Source organism: Mandrillus leucophaeus, unplaced genomic scaffold (assembly GCF_000951045.1).
Source record: "Mandrillus leucophaeus isolate KB7577 unplaced genomic scaffold, Mleu.le_1.0 Scaffold327, whole genome shotgun sequence".
In the NCBI taxonomy this organism is placed as follows: Eukaryota; Metazoa; Chordata; class Mammalia; order Primates; family Cercopithecidae; genus Mandrillus; species Mandrillus leucophaeus.
In genome coordinates, this window is record NW_012103443.1 from 366,969 (window position 1) to 385,347 (window position 18,379).

Below are 18,379 nucleotides of genomic sequence, written 5' to 3' on the forward strand. Positions count from 1 at the left end.
GTTTAAATTTTCAACCAGAACATCACATTAATAGTTCATTTTTTTGCATTGAAAATAATAAAGGTTGTATCACTGTTTCCACTGTCAAACCCATCTCCAGCTCAGTCCACTGCTTAGTATAAATACCTACCCAAACATATTCACCCTACTTGCTAAAATTAAACACATGACCTCAGCCCAGGGAGTATTTTAGTTTGCAAATTTATATGCGATGACTTTCACTGGATTAACTAAATCTGCTCCCTCGTCATTTCTCAAAATCACCCATACATTCAGATTAACCCTCTCAGCATTCTGGTATATTTTATCTGTTATTCATACGCCGAGAAGATATGATAATCATATTCATTGTGCATGAACGTGTGATGTATATATTTATAATTTATACTCTGTCTACTTCCAAAAAGAACTGGAGGTAGCTAACTACACTTATTCATTTATTCCTTGAACATGTCATGCAATTTTATGTCTTTATACCAGTGGTCACAGGACCCCTTTTCACTTAAAAATTATTGAGGACTGCAAAGAGCTTTTGTTTACGGTGGATATATATACATATAATATTAGCAGGTCAGATTTTGTATATGTAAAATATTATACATTATAATGGAAATATTTTAAAATATTTATAACTGATTTTAAAATAATAATAAATCCATTCTGATGAAACGCTTTTTAATAAAACATAACTATATTTTCCAAAACAATGAAACATAGTGAGAAGAGACGCATTGTTTTACATTTTTAAAAGTCTCTTTAATGGAAGACAGCTAGATTCTCATAGCTGCTTCTGCATTCAGTGTGTTTCATATTGCAAGTCGTATAGTTTCTGGAAAACTCCACTCCACTGTATTTTTCTCAAAAAATGAAAGTGAGAAAAGCAAATAATGTCTTAATATTATTATAATCATTGTTTTGACCCTGTGAGCCACCTGAAATTGTTTCAGACATTCCCACGGATCCCTAGACCATACTTTGAGAGCTAGTTCTCCATGCATTTGTTTATGCTGTTCTCCCAAGTATATGTCTCTTCCTTATCTACAGGAAAACTCTTATTCATGCTTCAAGGCACTAGGAAGAATTAATTGCCCCCTTAGCTGTATTCTCATAGCATATTACATATATGCCAATCAGACCATTTATAATATTATGTGGTTATTATGACTATATGTTCAAGTATCTGTTTGCTGTTGTTAGACTGAATTCCTTACAGGGGAGTCATGTCTTATACATGTTTTCCTCATTTCTTAGGATCATACCTGACATTCTGTATGTATGAAATGTAAGAATTCAATTCAACCAGTGATAAAATAGCTCCCATTCTTAGAGTCCATAATATATTTTAGGAACTGTGTTTAAACTGTCTCAAATTTAATCTTCATAGTAATGTTATGAAGTTGGTACTATTATTATTAATGTTTTTTGATTGAGGAGATTAAGGCTTGCCCATAGTTCAACAGCTAGAAAGTGGGCAGACCCTGATGGGTTTAACATATAGCCAAGAAATATGAGAGAAAGTATAAAGTAGGAAACAGGGTCTTTGCCTTAAAGGCATTTACAATCTACTTTGGGAGACAAGATGTATTGCACAAATGAAAGGCAAATATCCATACAGAAGTTAGCTAACAGCAGACCACAAATGCCATAATTAAAGCAATGCCTATTTAGTAGAAATGGCTACTTACCCAATGAATCATTCAGATTCAAACTTTTGGAGAATATACTTCTATCAGAAAACCTTTGTTTTAGAATGCACACCGGATAAACAGGTATTTATTTATAAATTATATATTTACTCTTGCACCAATCTGTTACAAATGTATCAATATATATATTAATATGCTCAAAGATATAAATCACTAAATATTTAAAAGAATAAGAGAAAATATATAAAGACATTCTACAATATTTTTTAGCATGCTGATGAATTATGCACTCCACTTTGGAGGCAATTTATTTGGACTAGTGGTGCTCAACTTTGGCTGAAAATTAGCTTCTCTGGAGAGTTTAAAAATTGACACTGGGGTCCCAACCCCAGGTCAATTCAATCAGGATCTCTGGGGGGTGGTACACAGATCTTGGGAATGTTTTACCTTCCCCCTCCACCCCACCCACGAGGGAATTCTGTGCAACCGAGGGTGAGAATCACTGGTCTAGCCACTAAGGACAATGGCACCCTGTAGAGAGATCAGTGCGGACAGAGAAGGGAGATGCTACAGGTCACTTTAATATTTTTACATGGAAGTATTGAAAATTTGTGTTTGTAAAGTTAGTCAAGCTGAGTTTTAAAATCTCCCCTTGCCTAAGTTAGTGTTCATGTTTTGGTTTTTTAAAACAGTACCCCTTTTGGGTGTGCCTGGCTTGTCAAAGTCTGGGAATGAGGAGATCTGAGTTGTATCCTGGGCCTGCCTCAGAAGTTGCGCTGAGACCTTGGGCTAGTTTTGAACAATTGTAATTATGGGGGTGGGGGATTTTCTGTAGTCATAAAGTACTTTGTCTCAGAAAAGTATATTCTTGGCGTCAATATAGAAGCCTGCAAATGGAACCCTGAAATATTTGTTCTGGAAGACATCTTTTAGAACAGCACCCTCCGCCGGGCGCGGTGGCTTACGCCTGTAACCCCAGCACTTTGGCAGGCCGAGGAGGGCGGATCACGAGATCAGGAGATCAAGACCATCCTGGCTAACACTGTGAAACCCCGTCTCTACTAAAAATACAAAAAAATTAGCCGGGCGTGGTTGCGGGCGCCTGTAGTCCCAGCTACTCGGGAGGCTGAGGCAGGAGAATGGCGGGAACCCGGGAGGCGGAGCTTGTAGTGAGCCGAGATCCGGCCGCTGCACTCCAGCCTGGGCCACAAGGAGAGCCTGTATAAAAAAAAAAAAAAAAAAGAAAAGAAAAGAAAAGAAAAGGACAGCACCCTGATTACACGTGAGGAAACTGAGACCCAGAGATGCTAAGGGGAGGTAGTTGGCTTACCTAAGACAAAGCTGCAAGAAGAAAGGGTTAGGACACTGGTTGGGGGAGGAGGAGGAGGCTGCTTCTCATCAGCCAAATGGTTCTAAAATGCGGAATTCCACTTTCATAAAGGACTCAGGATATATGGACAGAATAGAGTACAGTAATTGTGGCTTCTCCATCTTTTTTTTTTTTTTTTTTTTTTTGAGACGGAGTCTTGCTCTGTGCCCCAGGCTGGAGTGCAGTGGCGCGATCTCGGCTCACTGCAAGCTCCGCCCCCCCGGGGTTCACGCCATTCTCCTGCCTCAGCCTCCCGAGTAGCTGGGACTACAGGCGCCCGCCACCTCGCCCGGCTAATTTTCTTGTATTTTTAGTAGAGACGGGGTTTCACCGTGTTAGCCAGGATGGTCTCGATCTTCTGACCTCGTGATCCGCCCGTCTCGGCCTCCCAAAGTGCTGGGAGTACAGGCTTGAGCCACCGCGCCCGGCCTGTGGCTTCTCCATCTTTAACTGATCCCATCAACACAAGGGTTAGGTTTAAAAATTCTACAATAAGTTGTATAGAAGGCTTCCATGTTCCCAAAGTTAGAAAGCCCCTATGGTCAAGGTTTCCTCATTCTTGGATCTGTTTTGAATACAGTCATCCAGAACTTTCTCTATGAATGAGGAGGTTAAACTAGATGAGCTCTGAGGTTCCTTCTGACTCACCATGAAACTTCTAGCGCTGTGTGCATTGCTAGTGTCATGCAAACACAAGGACACGATTAGAGCACAAAGTTGGGTTCGAATAATTCCCTGTTGTACTGCATAACAGGGAGGAGAGGTATTCTTGCATAATTTGCATTTGAAAATACAGAAGCCTGGGCTCATATAATTCTGAGGGCAAATAGAATTACGCTTTCCCTTGCCTGCTTAACATGGGTCATTATAGGTGAAAGACAGCACAACTGAGAACTGCTGGACCCGGAGGGCCAGTGTCATGCATACACCAAGACAAGTGCATGTTGACAACTTGTCAAGGCTTGTTTCGTATGGTTTACATTGGCTTTCATGAAGTGGAAAACAATACATGAAACCATTCGTGTTCTTTGTTCTTCAAAACACATGAAAATATTGGGAAGCTTTAAATGTAGGAGTTAACATGACACTTAATGTCTCTTTGTGCCTTTGTTTATGTCATTACTTCTTCTGGATGTCCCTCAATTTGCCTTCCTCACCATATCCACCCAGAGAAGTCCAACATGTCAACTGAAAAATGGACAAACAATAGGAGTAGTCCATTGCCTTAAGTGCTTACATGCATGCGTCTAACTCTATATGGCAAGCACTAATATTGTTCTCATTCTAGAGGAAGACACTGAGGCACAGAGAGGATATGTAACTGACCTGAAATCATTAAATTCAGAGGCAGAGAGTGAATTCAGACTCAAGTAGTCAGTTTCCAGTGTGCTCTCAAAAACACACTTTACCAAGTTTTTGATGGCATTGTAAAGGATATCGGAGAAGAAAAAATTCAAATGTCTGATGAATGCATTAAAATTAAAAAATAAAATTATGTTTATGACCCATCAACTTGGCAAATATTTTAAATAGTAGCTGGTGGTGGGGAGGAAGTGAGAACATGGAATTTGCCCTGCTGGTGGGTGTGCCAGTTTGTACAGTCCTTCTGAAAGACAAATTGGCAGTACAGTAAGTCCCTTAGAACACACTGCCAGACCCAGAAATTTTACTCCCATGAATTTATTCTAAGGATAATTTTGGAGAAGTTCACAAAAAATGAATGTATAAAATTTATACAAGAACATTGTTTAAAATAGCAAAAAGTTGGAAACAACATAAATAATTTACAATGGGGGATTGGATAAATAGATCATAGTACAACTCTAATAAAAAATATGCAGATATTAAGAATGTAATAGAACCATGTTTACTGACATGGAAAGATGTTCAACATATTGTTAAGTTTAAAACTATTTTTGTTTTAACATAAGTTAAAACATAAGTTTATGTCAATAGTAGAATTAAGACAGTTGCAGATTTCTTTGTAGTGTTTGGTAATTTCCAATGTATTACTTACATAAAAGATAAAAATAGACAAGGTGAGGTGGCTCACACCTGTAATCCCAACATTTTGGATTACAGGCAGGTGGATCGCTTGAGCCCAGGAGTTCAAGAAAAGCCTAGGCAACATGGTGAAAGCCCCTCTCCACAAAAAATGAAAAAATTAGCCAGGAAGGGTGGTGTGTGTCTGTGGTCCCAGCTATTCAGGAGGCAGAGGTGGGAGAATCACCTGAATCTGGAAGGTCAAGGTTGCAGTGAACTGGGATTGCACCACTGTACTCCAGCCTGGGTGACGGAAAGAGACTCTGTTACAAAAACAAACAGACAAACAAAACCACACAAACAAAACCCCCTAGATTTTCCTTGCCTTAGCCATTGGAAAACTTTTTGCATATGTGCAAAACAGACAGTGACTCTAACCAGAGTGAGTTTAAAGTAAAATTAATTGTTAACATTCATTGAGCACTGAGCACTTATTATGGGCTAGGAGCTCTGTCAAATACTTTAAATGATTTCTTTTCATCCTTACAACTCTTATGATGTGAGCACTCTGTCTTTTTACAGTTCAGAAAACTGAAGCATTAAAAAGATTTAAATAACTTGCTCCAAGTTCACCGAGAAGGCAGCTTCTAAGGGGATGTAAATAATTTGTGGGATTCAGAAATAAAAGAATGAAGTTGGCCTTTGGACATTAAGGCAGCATCTCCTATGGATAGGAACGTTAGCTAGTTAGCCCAACGCAGAAGATGAGTTTAGATCTTCTGGTTAAAATGATGAGTTGATGGGTGCTGACGAGTTGATGGGTGCTGACAAGTTGATGGGTGCAGCACACCAACATGGCACAAGTATACATATGTAACAAACCTGCACGTTATGCACATGTACCCTAGAACTTAAAGTATAATAATAATAATAAATAAATAAATAAATAAAAAATAAAACCATTCATTGAGATTGAGCCCTGAAGGAACTCAGGATGGGTAAATAGCTACGTTGTGTGACTTTTTACCTTGCAGTTAACTTCTCTGCCAGATAGAAAGTGCTTTACTAGTGTTTGTTTTTTCCTTTGTATCTCACACAAAGCGTATCCCATCTGAGGAGGAGCCTGAGAGAAAGTCACTTCAATTCAATTTTGGTAATTTAGAGATTTTGCTTGGCACCCGATCTCCTTCCAATACTTGTCTCCATAAACACTGATCTTCTCTACCTCTCTGAGGGGCTCTACCCTTGGTATGTCGCTGTTCCTCATCATTTAGTGATTGGGAAATATAAAGGCAGAAGTCCTAAATCTGTGGCAACTTCAGAACTTCTAAATAGTAGAGCTGTGGAGGTAGTAGCACAGTTGGAGGGAGGTGGCTGGACATTCTAAGTTATGTCTACATAGTACTTAACACAAGAGTGAGAAGGCATCAGGTGTGTGAATCAAAGAATGGGCCACTGATAAGTGACTTAGCCCTGAGGAAGGGTAATGAATAGTGACCAGGCTACAAAGAAAATGTGCCCAGTGCCCTAATCCTTGGGTCTCTGCTTAACCTCAGCATGCCTTCAGACACAGAGGAATTGCTTTCAGTGATTGAGTTATCATCAATATTCTATCTTAGATGGAGGAAACCAGGATCTTGAAAGGACAGAAAACTTTTATGATTATTATTCTTTTGTTCATGACATTTATGTTTCTGAAACACCTCTACTTATTCTCTTTCTCATCATCCATTGCAACCCAACTCAAGTGCCCCCACCTCCTTCTATAAATAATTCTCTCTTGCTACTAGACATATTGAGAATGATCTCAATATACTTGGAACTGCATAGAAAGCTTGGACTGCTTTCCTTGGCTGTGTCTTTTAAAATAAGTTGTATAGCTATATTCCTCTGGCCTTGAGGGACAGGAACTCTATTACATAACAACAATGACAAAACAATGCCAACAACTAGCATGGCATAAGCCTATTTATTTCAATAGAGAGAAGCCTAGTGGTTTAAGGTAGACATCATCTATCAAACTAAGCTTTCAGTACTTGAAGCTTTGAGGCTTCAAGTGGTTTGAAAAGTCCAGTGTACCTAGAACCTATTCTGTGCTTGGGGTTAATTGGCTTCTAGCTCAAGACCAAAAGGTAGGAGATACTGGTTGTAGGGTTGGTTCGCTCATCACTAAGACATATTCTCAGTCACTTCTTGCAGTCTTGGTTCTCTCATCTGCCAGTTGACACAGAGCCAATCATACCTAAAAGAATTATTGTGAAAACAAAATAAAATAATGGATGTGAAAAGCCTTTAAAAGTTGAAAGCACTAGGCAAACCCAAGGCATTATTTGGCATTATTGTAAATGACAAACCAAATCTTATGTGGCAGAGGAGATTGCAATTATAAGGATGGGTGGTCAATACTTAAGATTCATGTATGATCAATGAAACCAACTATCTGTGGAAATGACATCCACCAAGGAAAAGCCTGAGTGGTTGAGGAGGTCACAGGGAGATGAGGACAGCTCATATGCAATCAAGGGAGAATATTCATATTGCTGAAATATAGAACTCTGGGAGTTTTTTCATAAAGTGTTGCCTAAAGTTTGATCTGTGAAACAGGTTTTTCAGGGACAAAAATGGGTCAAATAGATTTGAGTTAGACAAAGTCAAATAGAATTTTCACTCACCATCTTTAGAATGCCAACTTGACTCTTCAAAAGGGAGAGAAGCAGGAAGCTTTAATCTTTTCAAGGGCAGTCACCTGGCAAAAGCTGACGCTCAACCCATTGTATTAGATCTGACTGCAGGGAGTATGTGTTTATGATCTGCTTGGAGTTTCTGAGATAAGAACCAAAAGACGAAGACTTGAATGATGTTTCTCCAGCACTATGAAAGTGAAAGAGTCAGGTACAGTGGCGTGCACCTGCATTCCCTACTACTTGAGAGGCTGAGGTGGGAGGATTTTGAGCCCAGGAGTTTGACACCAGCATGGGCAATATAGTGAGATGCAGTCTCAAAAGAAGAAGAAAATAAAATAAAAGAAACTTGGGTTTTGGCAGTCATGGGAATTTTGGTCCTAGGAAAGCTGGAGAAAGCTGGACTCTATTATGACAGAGGGGATTGATTAGGCACACTTTGGTATGTGAAAATTCTCCTTCCAGACAACTGTTGCCCTTGTCCCAATCCTTGGCTCTCCCACCAACCTTCTGTTACCTGCTCAGCTTCCAGGCACTGTTATCATGGAGAGCAGTGGAAATGATGTGCAGCACCATTCAAGAAAAAAAAAACATTAAAAATTATTAAATTCATGTTCATTTTTCTTAATTACTAATCATAAAATTAGCACATTTACTCAAAATTTCAAATGGAAGAAATATAGAGTAAGAAGTGGATACTCTTTCTTCATCTATCACCATGCTATGACACATAGTATAAAATTGCTACATTAAAAAACAAAATGGGCCAGGCATGGTGGCTCACACCTACAATCCCAGTCAGTGCTCAGGAAGACCGAGGAGGCAGGATCACTTGAATGCAGGAGTTTGAACCCAGATAGAGAGATTCTGTCTCTACAAAAAATTAAAAAATAGCCAGGCATGGTGGTGTGCACCTGTAGTCCCAGCTACTTGGGAGGCTGGGGTGGGAGAATCACTTCAGCCCAGGGAGGATACAGTGAGCTATGATCGCCACTTCAATCCCAGCCTGGACAACAGAGCAGGATCCCATCTCTAAAACACCAACCAAGTAACCAACCAAACAAAAAAACCCATGAAATGACTAGAAGCCAGTTCACAATATTTCATAACTATTTATTTAACCAGTTCTCTATGGCTGGGCATTTAGGTAGTTTCCAAATTATCATCATTACAATAGGTGTTGCAATAAACTTGGACATTTATTTTTGTGAATGCATTTTCTATTAGATAGATACACAGAAGTGAAACTGCCATCACAACTCATAACTAAATTGAAAATTTGGCTATGTACTGCTAAATTGGCCCCCTCAAAATGGCACCAATTTCCACTGCCACCAGGAGTATATGAGGGTTGCTCATGAATTTCATCAGCTGGGTGAGTTACTTGGGACAGACTATGTCTGAAGCAATGACAAAAGTCATGATCTGGACTGCAAAGTCTCAGGAACTTGATGACACAAGAGCTACCCCCGTGTCGGGCCTTGTATAGGTGGTCAGCATGCCACGCCTAACAATGTTGACCTCACACATCTCTCGTTAACTGTAAATCAGACCACATTATGGCTCCTGAAGTGCACTAGACTGTACATCAATTTCCTATGAGAGCCCTAATCAATTGTTTCTGTGAGGGGTTTTAAAGGACCCTGAAACATCATGCTTCTTTTTGGCCCAAGGCTTGAATCAATTAGAGCTAGGCAAAAGAGTAAGACAGAAAGAATCAAAACATCACCTTTGTCATTGTTAAAGTTGCTACTGAGGAATGTGGTTATATCTGCTGTGCCAGTGGGCGTCCCCATTCTTAACTGTGATATTACAGGGACCACAACCAGCCTCCAGCAGCATTGGACCACTACTGATCTTCCTACAGGCCGAGGAGTAAGTTCACTGATAAATTCATTAGCTGGTAGAGAAATATCAGGAGTACATGCTCTGTGTGAGTGTGCATACTGCCAGAGGAAGGGGCTTGGCAACCCATGGCTAGTGTTGCTTTTAAAGCTTACCAATCAGATTATGTCTTTTTTTCTTCTCTGGAGGAAAGTAGGAGTGTTACATTAGTGGTGCTCTTTTTACAAGAAGGAAATGTCAGGAATAGGGGAGATTCTTGCTCTTTCTGCCTCAACCTTCCCCCTGCCATGCCATCCCAACAGCAGTGTCCACCTAAAATGTTTAGTGGGAAAGAGTTTCATAATTGATTAGTAATGTCTGCCATGAGAGTGGGCAGGGGGAGTTATGGCACATTTGTCATACATTTTCAATCCTACAATAATTATGCAATGAGTAATATGTGGTTAGTATAAAGGTTCAGTACAGTTGTGTCTTCTAAATTATAAAAGAGTTTCACTACAGATCAGCCACCCCCACAGACTTTCTGTCTCTATTTTTCTGAGTGTTCTGAGTCTCTCTCCTATAGTAGGGTGGAGAGATACTCTGGTCCCAAATAATTCATAACAGTCTAGGTCTTTATACCACTTGGTGCTATTCCCAGTACAGAGCTGATATTTTCATTGTAATGGTTTATAATTAAGAACTCACATATCCAAATCTCCAGCTTTTACTACTGGGGAACAGAGGCAGAAAAGAAAAAAAAAGTCAGTACTAGTATTTGCCAAGTGGCCAAGGATAAAATTAGTAGTGAAAAAATTAGATTTTCAAGCTATTAAAAATGTATTACAAACAATGGAGCATTTAAATAAAATGAAGCTGATGTTGTCTTTCTGAACACTTGGCATGTTCTACTTTGTGCTCCTGTTGATGTTCTTTCTTACAGAAGGAATTTTTATTTATTTTTAATTTTTTTTGCATGCAGATACTTTCCATTTGCAGTACTGAGGAGAAAATAATTTTTTTACTTGATTGGGTGGCTTTGATGCTAAAGAGAGGAGCCAAATATGTCAATGTCCAATTAAGCTGGATTTAAAAATGCATGAGCAGCCTAATAGGGGAGTAATAGATGCTGGGCGGGATCAAGTTAGGAGACAGGAAGGGGTGTATTGAAGAGGAAACCACCGGGAAGACAAAAAGAAAAGATCTGTTCTTCTATTAACATCTTTCCTGGTAGATACTTTATTATTTCTGGCCCTTTCCCATATTCAGCCAATAAGATGGCTGTTCCCTGGGATGGGACTTTAATTAACCCCAGATGAAATAAGCCCCTCCCAAGATCCCTGACCAAATACCTTCCCCTTCAAACTAATTTTTCCTGAACTTTAAACATTGGTGTATTTTCTTTCTGATTTTTTTACTTATCAATTTGCCACTTGTGCTGTTTCCTCTCCTAATTTTATATAAATAAATATATATATTTAGAGACAGAGTCTCGCCCTGCCACCCATGTTGGAGTGTAGTTAGGCGATCATAACTCACTGCAGCCTTAAACTCCAGAGCTTACGGGATCCTCCTGCCTCAGCCTCTGAGTAGCTGGCATTACAGGGGTGAGCCACCATGCCTGGCTATTTAATTAATTAATTTACGTATTCATTTTTTTGAGACAGAGTCTCGCTCTGTCACCTAGGCTGCAGTGCAAAGACACGATCTCAGCTCACTGCAACCTCTGCCTCCCGGGTTCAAGCAATCCTCCCACCTCAGCCTACCAAGTAGCTGGGATTACAGGCACACCCCACCACGTCTGGCTAATTTTTGTATTTTTAGTAGAGACAGGATTTCATTATGCTGGCCAGGCTGGTCTTGAACTTCTGACTTCAGGTGATCTGCCCACCTTGCCCTCCTGAAGTGCTGAGATTACACATGGGAGCCACTGCATCTGGCCTGGCTGTTTATTTTATTGACTCACTTTTAAAACTGTTTATAACTGAAAGAAAAGTCAGTATCCACCCGCAGTAAATACAAGGAAATCATAAAAGTAAGTACAATGGAAACAAAAATGCTACTTAAAAGTTTTTTAAAAATAAAATTCACCAATGAAAAACAATTAATGATAAACCCAGTAAATTAAAAAATTTCCACACCTAAAATAAATTTCTCAATGACAAAAATAGATCTATTTATTTGTAGTCACTAATGGAGGGATATTTAACTCATCGGTGCTTAGTTCCACCCAAAATCATGTCATTGTCTGCAGTTTGGGAAACAGACTTTTCAAGGGGGCAGTGAAGTAAAGTAGGAAAGGTTGGGATTTAAAATCAGACCACACTGAGTTTGACTTCTAGTTCCAGCTGTTACTGGCCCCTCACAGTAAAAGTAGGATGATAACATCTACTTCACAGGACTGCTGTAAGGCTAAAATGTAATTGTATTGAAAAGCATTTAGGACATATTTAGGCAATTTCAGTTTTATTCTTTTCTACCAATATAATATTAGTAGAATATCCCCAGTTTTGGAGTCTTTTTGTCTTGATGGAGAAAGGCATTAACAAAACATGGAATCATAGAATTTGAGAAATAGAAGGCATTTCTCAGAAAAAATAAATAACGTTTACAGGCTGTATTTATTTTCCATTCAAAATAAAAATAGTTTTATTGAGTCCCATGGGAAAAATGTACCGTCTTACCACTTGCATGATCTACTTCATTGACTAGAAGAATGTCAATGAAAAAATTCTCACAGTTTGTCTTTATTTAGTGTAAATATCTCGGTTATTTGAGAAGCCGCAACAGAGGTAGCATCCTAATCATTTAGCCTTATATTCAAAGCGAGGCCAATGGGCTGCATGGCATCCATGGGCCTCTGTAGCTCCTCATTGAGTAGCCGTTTTTTTCAGTACTGATGAACAAATGGAGATGCAGAGCATTGAGTCCCTGTGATATTAACAAATAAATAAATCACATTGAGTGGCAACACAGAGATTTACCCAATATATACCCTCATCAAATGCTTACTAGTGTCCAAATACCAACTGACAGTATTTCATACAGTTTTGGAATAACAGAATGCTCAATATAGAAGGAAATTCAGGGCTTGCTTAGCTCAGGAGGTCAGGTAGCTAACATTAAGGAGTGACGTGGGGCTGAAGGCACTGGGGAACCAGAGAGATCAAGCTATCCTAAAAGGCGCCACCTCCTAAACTGTTCCCCTGCAAGACTTTGAACCCAGTATTGCCAGATATGACTTCTAAAGACAAGCTAGGGAACAAGCGTGGTAGCTCACTCCTGTAATCCCAGTGCTTTGGGAGGCGGAGACAAGTGGATCACCTGAGGTCAAGAGTTCAAGACCAGCCTGGCCAACACGGTGAAATACCACCTCTACTAAAAATACAAAAAATTAACTGGGCGTGGTGGCGCATGCCTATAGTCCCAGCTACTTGGGAGGGTGAGGCAGGAGAATTGCTTGAACCTTGGAGGCAGAGGTTGCCGTGAGCTGAGATCGTGCCATTGCACTCCAGCCTGGGCAATATAGTGAGACTCCATCTCAAAAGAAAGAGAGAGAGAGAGAGAGAGGGAGGGAGGCAGGCGGGGGGAGAGAGAGAGAGAGAGAAAGAAAAGAAGGAAAGAAGGAAAGAAAGGAAAGGAAAGAAAGAAAGAAAGAAAGAAAGAAAGAAAGAGAAAATAAAGAAAATGAAGAAAAGCTAGGAATTTGGATATTGCCATTTTTATGTGAAAATTTCTTCATATATTGGCAACTAAACACCTCCCACCTCCCCCATCCCACACTTAGTGCTCCCCACTCCACTCGAAAATCTCCATGTGAGTCAAATAAGACATGTCTGTGGTTTCCATCTACTCCAAGTGTTGCCATATTGGTGCCTCTGATCTGGTCCAACTGCCTTCTATGTTGGATGGGAAATGGAAGTCCAGAAAGGAGAAATGACTTAATTATGGTCATATCAGAAGCCTCTCTTCTAAAACCTCCTTTGAAAAGCTGACTGTTTGTTCATTTAAGAAAAAGTATGATGTAATAAAACTGGAATCTGATAATCTAGAGAGCAATAATTCTAAGCACTGCTCTTTGTTTAATTGTCTATAACCTATATTATCCAAGCTGGTGAACATAAGAAGTTAAGATAGTAGATCACTGCAATAATAAGTTGGTAAGGGAGGGTTTGAAAATTAAGCAGAAGTATTCGTTGGTGCAAGATTTTTCCACAGATTAACTCTTGTCCCAAAATCATGCACCTGCACTTAAAGTAATATGGAAGTATATCAGTGATTTACTCATGGCCCCAGAGATAAAATTGAATGAGATAATGAGTATAATTTGCAATTCTGTGGGAGGAAAACCTATGAATATTTGGCAGTGATCTTTGAGGATGAATAAATGGATGGATGGTTCATTCATTCATGAGTTCCACAAATAATGATTGACTTCTTACTACAAGTGAGTCACAGTTCAGACACTGGGGATAGAGTATGAGCAAGAAACAAAAAAATCCCTGCCCTAATGTGACTTATATCTCAGTGCAGACACTGGGGATAGAGCATGAGCAAGAAAAAAAAAAAGAAATCCCTGCCCTAATGTGACTTATATCTCAGTGGCTTAGGCAACTCTCAATTGGCTAAATAATGGATCAGCTCCTCCATCTCTTTTAGTCATGCCAACACGAAGAAGAAAGTTGATGGTGGCATTGGAAAGAGAAAGTTGGCTCTTTTGCTCCTAGGCCAATATTGTATTGCCATGGCAATGATGTGCTCACTGGTCTGGATCATGACATAGACCTTTCTATTTTGAATCAAAGCTCTAAAAATACCAGAAGGCAAAAGATGCTATTAACAGGACAAGGTAGGGGGACTGATATCAATTTACTTCTTTGTTGCCCTTGCCTCTCTTAAAACAATATCTGAAATGCAGCACAAACAGGGCGTGCACCTAAATTAAGCCCGTGGTCAGCTTTGCTGGGGAGAGACGCATTTCTGTGAGTGATTTGTCTTCAGCCCTGTTGGCTCTGGCAGATTTATAGGGTTTATATTTCCACACACAAATTGTCCTTGAACAATTTCTCCAATACCTGAAACACTGCTGCCTCCTCCCAGCCCCTTGTCAGATGTACCCATCTGCTGTCTCCCGCCCAGATTTTTTCTTTAATAACAAAGTGATTGTTGACGTTGTAAGAAAAATCCAATTCTTGGTTGAAGTTTATGTTCCAAAGGGTCTCTCTTTGGGAAGAAAATCAGCAGTGGATAGAGTTGCACATTCCTGACATTGGGGCCAGCTCCCTCGAAAGCCTGCATTACCATGAAACAACTGCACTGCCCTTCCCAGCTGGTCCTCTTTTCTTTCTTGGGAGGGATCAAGAAAGACTAATGCTTTTTGTCCTTTCCTCTCCCTGTAAAAGCCAGGGCTGGTGCCTGGAGCAATGTCAGTAGAGGGTCAAAGGGAAGATGGCAGATGAGCCTAATAGCCCCTGAGTTAACCTTCCCGTGACCACTTCCCACTTGCTAGTGATTTTGTTACCTCAACACAGGTTGTTTCTCAAGCTTATCAGTTGTCTGACAATGAGGGGAGCTTGGAAGTCATTGTGAATATCAAAATTCCCTGTGGCATCCACAGATGATGACACCTAGTCAGGCTGAATGGACTTAATAAAGATTTGGTCAGAGGTGGCTGTTCTTTTCTAGGAGCATGCCAGCTGATGGTGTGGAGACTAACCTTTTTATTATATTTCATTGCACCAAAGTTCCTACTAACTTGGGCTAACTAGATAAAAGGTAAATCTTAAGAGGCAAAGTAGAAAAATGGCAGGAGAAAGGGCTTTGGAATCAGATAATTCTTGGTTTGTATAATGTCTCTGCTTTATCACTTTCTAGTTTCAGGGCACTGGACAAGTTACTTAAAATCTCTGAGCCTGGCTTTCCTGTGGGTAAAAAGGAAATAATCATGTCCACAGTACATCACAAGGTCGTCATAGGGTTAAGTGAGATGATGTGTGTGAACATGCTTATAACAGTAGCCTGACATCAGTGAGCACTCAATGAAAGGTGATTTTTATTCATAGCACAAAGTTAAATTATAGAGTATCTTAGGCAAATGCATTTTTAATTAAGAAAACTCAGTTAACAAAATCTTCATGAATAGGCCCTTATGGGACTTGCCATAACAAAGAGGTAAGAACATTTCAGAATAGCTTTATCACTTATTTATAGGAAGAGGTTGCTTTGAAAATATTTTTGAAAGCTCTGAGCAAAAGGCTTTGAAGACTTACTCGCAAGTAGGGCCAATACTCTGCTCGAAACTTTGTTTATACATTAAGTTCTTATTTTATAATTGGTGCAAAGGTTCATTTCAGTTTAGCTCTCTCTATGGAGTGATAAATTTTGAATCTGCAGTGTCTGGATTCCTGAGGCTTTATTATTATTCAAGTCTTTAATTTTGAAGAGATCCTGCATATTTAAAATCTAAAAGAAAGTAGTCTTATATTCAGTATGATTGACCTAGAATATGCCCTGTCAATGACATGATTTTGAGCTCTAGGGCTTGGTGCTGGCCTTCAGTAAGATAGCAATTAAGATATAATGATAAAACCTCCTAGATTTGTCCATGGTTGAAACGATTTCATTTGTGCTTCAAACAATCCTCATGTGGCAGAAAAAAACAACATATTATTACTCACCTTTTACAGTTGAGAAAATTGAAGTTTGAAGTAAGTCACTTGCCTCATGGCACTTGTTTCAGAGGTTTACAAACCTTTATGTAAGTGTTTAGTTGCAGAGCTTTTTCTGAAACTGAAATGTACTCTGGAAGAGAAAAAAATATGAACCAGTTAACAGTCTGAGAGCTTGCCTTCCTGTACTATCCTGTCCTGTCCTGATAGTCACTGATCCCAGGTCTGAGGTAAGATGGCAGCCTTCTTGGACAATGACCGTGGTAGAACTGATGGGTGGTCATGAGAGAATGGCGCTCTTTGGCTTCTGGATTTTATATGGCCTCCAAATCTAGCGAGAGATGGAGGGTTGAGATCTCCCCACTGAATGCCGGTGGAGCTTCCTTGGTGAGTGACATGCTGACTTTGAAGGCAATTCTGCGCAGCAATGCAGAATGACGTCCTCTGCTCTCTGCCCACTGTTAGCTGGCATTCTGAGTTTTGCCTATTTGGCACGCCTGGGGAGTGGTAGACTTTGTAAAAGAGAAAGGTATCTAGTGTTGGTGATGCTGGTGCACATGGTTGGGGTGGGGAATCAAACCTAGAGTTTCTAAACTGGGGAAAAGGCAAAGTGGCCAATGGGATATACAGCCAATTTTATGAAACCCCTTTTTGCAGTCTCCAAGATAGAAAATTGGAATCCTTTGGATAAAATAGTATTGCATATTTATACCTCTTTTACTAGTTTCCAGCACTGGCCCACATTATCAGGAACCTAGCTAGCTAAAGAGATATGTAAACGTAATCATCAACCACTGTTGGCTTACAAAGAACCTCCAGATAAACATTCTTTGGCAATAGACCCTAATTGGTACCTCATTAATGGCCGTTGAGTGAATAACCAACACCTTGTGCAAAGCTGGTATTTTTATCCTCATTTTACAGTGAGGAAACTGGAAGATTAGGTGATGTGCCTGAGGTTATCTGACTCTGAATCTGGTAACTTTTCCATTATACCAATGCATGCTGTCATTGACAACTTTGTCACTGCCTCATAGAAGCAGACTTTTCGTGATAGGAAGAAGCTTTGCCCATGTCTATTCCATGCTCTTCTTTATCTATAAAAAAATGGCACCCAGAGGAGTTTCAAACACCTATGTGAAAACATTTCTTCCTTCGAAGAGACTTGGATTAGTAGCTATTCTCCTGAGATTCCATAATTAATGATGTACAAAAGCTTAGCGATGTACAAAAATGCACCTGGGAAAAATACAAATATATGCAAGAAGGGGAAAGATGAGATGGCTCTAATAGAGAAAGATATCTGTATTAGGGTGGTAATAGCTGCTATAACAAATCCTAAAATATCAGGAGGTTTAGTGTCATGAAATTTTACTTCTCTGTCATGTAACAGTCCAGTATGGATATTGCTGACTAGTAATGGTGATGGTGGGGGCATTGCTCCATGCAGTCTCTCAGGGATCCAGGTTAATGGAGGCTTTGCCATCCTTTGTGTGTCACTTCTCAGCTCATGCCATGCTAGGCATCATCAATATATAGTAAGAAAAAGAGAGGAGAATGAGGGATTGCATGGAGGAATTTGTTTTATGGGCTAGGCCTGGAACACATCATTTCTTTCCATATATCATTTTAGAATTCAGTCACATGGCCATATCTGATATTGGGAAGCTGGGAAGTGTAGTTGTGTTCACAAGACAAGGAAAGACTTTTGGTGACCGGTCAGCGATCTCTGCCACAGGATCCAAAGGATGGACAATTATGGGAAAGTGACAACCTCCTCAGGTTGATAAAATTCCCATGTACATGTCCATTAGATGACTTTGTAGAAGACCACGATTCTAACCTATATCTTTCATAAGGAAGGGCAAGTGAGTGGAGGAAAGAATGTCCAAATTCTGTTGATCTTTTAGTACCAACAGCATGAAGTTTTTCCTGGTCAGCTTAGACAGAAGCAATCATTTTCTCCTTTGGAATTCCACATTACTCCACTTTCTCATCTCTCATGGACTCTTTGGCTTTGGACAATCACGTCCCTACCTTTTTTTCTTCCCTCTATAATCTTTGACCAAGTTATACTAGTGAAATACTTGTAAAACCTAATTTATATGTTGGAGTTCTACATATGATTTCATTAACAAAATATTTAGTGTTTGAAAGCTGTTGGATAGGATAATCTCTAAAATTCCTTTAAGCTCCATCAAATCTACA